Genomic DNA, 5,642 nt, shown 5'->3' on the forward strand with positions numbered 1-5,642 from the left:
AACACTACGAGCTCGGTAAACACTAGAGATCATGATTATAACTAAATAGCTTGGTCAACACTATGTTTTCATCACTTGCACTAAACAACTTGATAGACACTGGTACACTTGACATGAACTACACATAGGTTCTAAAGCTCTGAAGCTGGGTATCAACTGTATATTTGCTAAGTGTAACTTACTAATAGACAAATTGACCTTAATGTCAAAGATGGATCATGTAGTATGATCATGATGGATCCACCTTTTGTTCTTCTTGTTCTGTTGCATCTTGATGATGGATCATGTAGTATCATCCGAAACATTGATGGTAAATAAACTCTACACAATCAAATCCAGAAAGTAAAATCTTATTTACATGGATCATGGAAATCTAATAGATCTAATTAATCAATCATACTATTTTAATTTCGTTGTTTTCATTTTATACTATGTCATTTGTAAAAAAAGAAAAAATTGTTCATGTAGATTAAAGATTATATTTTAATTTTATTTTCAAGGCTGCATTTAGGAATAACTATATTATATTGTAATAATTATTATATATATATTTAATTTTATAAGGATTGTAGTTTACCTAAGATTCAATTACAAACAATTATTATTATACATTAAATTGTGTTATATACTTTAAAGATTGTGTTATATTACATCATTATTATTACTATTTTATCATATATTATTATTAAATATTATATTATTAAGCTTTGGTTATTATTGCTTATTAGTAAAACAATTATTATATTAATATTAGGCATCGGGACGTGAATAGTGTAAGCCATGTCATGAAAAAAAAAAATGATTTGAAAATGATTTCTTATATTGTAAAAATAATATTTTCATATGTGTCTATGTCCATGGCATCTTCTTTGTTGCCATTTTCTTTGAATATACATTTTGAACTAATTTTATAATTTTTTTCTCTAAAATTCCTTCAATGTTTAATTCAATATGAATTAAATTTAGGACAAATGAAGATTATCTAACAAAATTATAAGAATGTTGATTAATTTTATATAGCTTTATTAATAATATATACATCACTTTCAAATAACAACAACAATTACATATCTTTTAATTTTTAGTGCTTTCATCTTACTAATAGATTATAAATATTATTTGAAACATTGATACAATTTTTTATATTTAATAATTAAATCCAAACACAAAAACATAATTAAACAATTGTTTAAACCAAAAAATAAAGATTTGTAATTAAATTTGAGTGATAAAGACGAGCGGAAGCGGCATGATGAAAACTGATAGGACCGACTTTGATGACGTCAGGCAGCCTGTGTCATGGCATCATCAAACTGCTGACGTCCGCGCAAAATTGTGTTTGTATTGAATGATATTTATTTTGTAGTCGGCGAACACCTACACGTTTACAACTCGTCTTGTAAAAGTACTATGAAAACGGCCTCATAAGAATACGTTTCTTAAGTAAAGACTTATGAAGACGAGGGTTACAGGGTTACATCCCAATCTATGCAAGTTTACACATCTAACAAAAAGCATTGCTTGCTAAAAGGATACAGCAAAGCAGTTGTTAGCAGGAGAAGTGATATTGAGAGAGGGGAGAAACAGTTGCAAAAGTCGGTCAGTCATGTTTTCTGATATTAATCCTTGTCATCAAATTTCAAAGGATTATATCAGACCTCCCACAGAGAGGCCACAACTAAATCAAGTTGCTTCTTTAGAGAACATTTCAGTACTAGATTTAGCTCATCTTAAGGGCCCCAACAGGCATTTGCTCATTGAAAGAATTAGAACTGCTTGTCAGCAAGATGGTTTTATTCAGGTGCAATTTTAGATTGTAATTGTTTGGGTTCCTACATTTTCTTAAAGTTGTTTCTAGATTACATTGTCTATGCTCTCTTTAATGTTTTTAGATTTCGTTGTGTATGGTTTAATTAAAGTTTTCAGTCATCACAATTTAATAAATGGTATTTATATAGCGAGTACTTTCTTCAATTTGTATTCTATTAATTTGAACTCACACATTTTTCTACTTGTTCAGGTTGTTAATTATGGTGTCTCTGAGGAAGTAATTAACAAAATGTTGGAAGTTGCGAGAGAATTTTTCAGCATGCCCATTGAAAAAAGAGAGAAGTTCTATTCTGTAGACCCTTCTAGTGTTATACGCTTGTCAACAAGCGTTGACATTGAGAAAGAGAAAGTCTACAATTGGAGAGAATTCTTGAGACACCATTGTTATCCTTTAGAGAAATATGTGGACACTTGGCCATTAGACCCCCCTTCTTAGAGGTACATTTTTATTACAATTCTCCATCATTTCCTTCTCACTATGTCCTAAACGTTTTGGATTAATATAGCTATGATTTATATGTTCATGCAGGGAGGCTGTTGGAAAATATTGCACAGAGGTGAGAGCTCTAGTTTTACACTTGCTATCTGCCATTTCTGAGAGCCTTGGACTGGAACAAGATTTTGTTGAGAAAGCTCTTGGAAAGCAGGCTCAACATATGGCTATCAATTATTATCCACGGTGCCCTAATCCTGAGCTTACATTTGGCTTATCGGCTCATTCAAATCCCAATGGTCTTACAATTCTTCTTCAAGGTGATGTTTCAGGCCTTCAAGTCCTCAAGAATGGGCAATGGTGTAAGTGCAACCCATACCCAACGCCTTTGTCATCAACATTGGAGACCAATTGCAGGTTGAATACTACTTACATCACAAAATGAGAGCAGTCTGTTGTATATTAGGGTTTTAATTTTAGTGTCCAACTGAATTTTTCAATACCCAACTCTTTATTTTTTGGCAGGTATTGAGCAATTGAATATACAAAAGTGCGATTCATCGGGCAGTAGTGAATGCGGCTTGAGCAAGGTTCTCAATACCGACATTTTACTGCCCATCGCCTGATGGAGTGATTTCTCCTGCTCCATCGTTAGTGACCAGTGATAACCCTGCCCAATATGGAAAGTTTACATATGAGGAATATTACCAGAAGTTCTGGAGTAAAGCTCTTGAAGGAAATACGTGCTTAGATTTCTTTACTGTTGACTCTACAAATGTGTGTTTACCGACAGAAAATGGTAGCATGCAATAATAATACTTGTGCTTTAACTCTCTAGCCGTGTGATGGGCTCTCCATTACTTGTCACATGCTCAAGTAATTCTATTTCTACAAATTTAGGTTTTCTATTTCATTGCACTTCTTCAAGTTTCCATAAATTGCAAACCCCTGCTGCGGACGCGACTTCTATTAATAAATATCTAATATCAATGCAATTTTATTCTTTTCATATTAAAGTTCATAAATTACATTCCTGTGAGCCGTATCTCGTTGGCATCTATGAAATGGGATAGTGTATCATAGGTACCATGTTTTAAAGTGACTTTAGTTTCGCAACTCATAATTATGTGAATACTACATTGAATTCTACATTTTATTTTGAAAAATAATCTGTACAGAAAATTTGGAAGAAGTCAAAAATTATGAATCATGGAAAGATTGTCTCGGGTGGTAATGTTCCGGTTCCCTTCCCTCTCTATGCTCAGTTCAAAATGAGAAGATTTCTTCTAAGCCGTTAAAAGAAAAACGAAATTCAAGCTAATCAGGACAAGATGAGTTCTCCCATGGTGATCAAAGCAAAGGAAACTCAGATCGCAAAGTAGAATGTTGATGATGAGGAGCCAAGAGAAGTAATTAGGCTTGTTGACAATGATGAGTCGGTCGAAGATGACTTATTCATCTCTCTGAAAGATGTTGTAGGTATGGAGAGTGAAGGCATGTCTCATAGTCTACAACAAAAAGAAAAAAAGGGACAAGTTATTTTGGGAGGAAAAAGAGAAGAGAAAGGTGAGCATTCCAATGTTCCAAGTGGTTGATGAGGAGTTCAATGTCAAGCTTACAGATGAATGATCTCATCGTTGACCCTCCTTATGGTGTTTTACAAACTGCAAAAGTAGTTTCCCTCTCCTTTCTTAGACTAGAAAAACGGGAATTTCATTCTATCAAAATGCTAAATTTAAAATCCAAAGCCTTTTAAGGGAAAGTTGAGGAGATGCAACATAAAGATGAAGAGCATGGGAATGAGGAGAAGGAAGTAGAATAGAAGGAGAATTGGGAGATGATTTGAAGAAATGAAGAGTAAACTTCATAAAATAGAAAATATGACAAGAGATGCATTGAATAGATGTTAGGGTTTTCTTGAAGGTACTATAGAACATATGAACGTGGTGTTGGGTATCTCAGTGTAGGGTAAGGAGATATAGCTAGTGCTTGACCAAAAGGAAGTTGAGAAGGAAGATGTGGATGCTAGCCCAGACAAACATTTTTTATCCAACACCAAGAAGAAGTAGAAGAAAGAGACCCAAAGTGACAAAACAAACACCAAAGAGGTCACAAAGAAGACCAAAAGCATTCAACAAGAGATGAAAGAGAAGGTGGAATAATTAGTATAGCTTCTTACTTTAATATTGTTTCTTTCTTTTTATTTTTTGCTATAGCTAGACTTTTTTCTAATGCAGTACAAGGTGGGAGAATTCCCAAAGGAGACATCCTAACCTTGAGCAAATAATCACATAGTGAAATATATATGTCAACACAGAGATTTAGATCCACACAATGCCAGTTCCCATAGTAATATTTTCATCCAACATGCACAGTTATAAGGCCTTTCGGGTTATGGCCGAATACATCAACAATTACAATTAAAGTTCAATAAGATCTCACAATATGCAAACCACTAGCTAGCCAAGGTATGCAACCTAGTAGAGAACTCCAAGAAGAATCTCAACTTGTGCTCGCAAGCCACAAAGAAACCTTCTTGTTTCCCAAGCCACACTTAGCTAGTAGACCTATTCAACTTTGCTCCTCTTAGATACTCATATTCTTCGTATTGAATGATAATGACTCTAAATTCCACAAGACCCTCTACTTATACTAAAGCAACCCACAAGTAGGCCTAGCTAATTACATTAATTAAATACACCTACATTAAATATACCCATCAAGCTACAAGTTAGCTTGGTTACAAACATAAAATGCATGACATAAATTAAATACATAGGACATGCCCCAAGTTTACAATGCATAACTAACTCATAAGACCACATAAAAATATGTGCACTTTGACATATATTCATGTGCCAACCAACGATACAAATCTAAGAGCACAAATGCCAATGCCCATGGATTGAAGCTTATGAATACAATCTCCAAAATCTACAAATAAAATAGGAGCACATTACCAGCAACCACTAAAATGGCTCTAACTCCAAGATAAATACTCCAAACTTTATGTGCACCTAGGAAAAGGTTTACCAATATCCTACCAACACATTCCCAAACATACAAACCATAAGGTCCAAAAAAATCTAACCTCGATGCTCCTACATCAAACTCCCTAGGTCAGACTCCCTAGGTAGATGGAATAGTATATCCTATACTTTGATTTGCAAAGGAATTTTCACAACCAACTTCAGCTTTTCGAAAGGCTTCCAATCCATCAAATATAAGATAACAAATGTAAAACTCAGCCATCTATGCTTCATCCACTTGAACATACGAACCAAATGAATCTCAGCAACTCAATCAATATGCTCACTCCAAAGAAAACAACTGAACATACTAATAATTCATGCAACAGATCACAACCAGAAATAATAAC

At 33.9% G+C, this 5,642-nt stretch overlaps 1 pseudogene; it reads left to right on the forward strand.

Annotated features, from left to right (window-relative positions):
* The first annotated feature begins 1,252 nt into the window (after positions 1-1,252).
* On the forward strand, positions 1,253-3,076 carry LOC149563631 (protein DMR6-LIKE OXYGENASE 2-like; annotated as a pseudogene).
* The last annotated feature ends 2,566 nt before the right edge of the window (positions 3,077-5,642 follow it).

Source organism: Cupressus sempervirens, chromosome 4, assembly GCF_028749045.1.
Source record: "Cupressus sempervirens isolate cs-2001-9-10 chromosome 4, ASM2874904v1, whole genome shotgun sequence".
Lineage (NCBI taxonomy): Eukaryota > Viridiplantae > Streptophyta > Pinopsida > Cupressales > Cupressaceae > Cupressus > Cupressus sempervirens.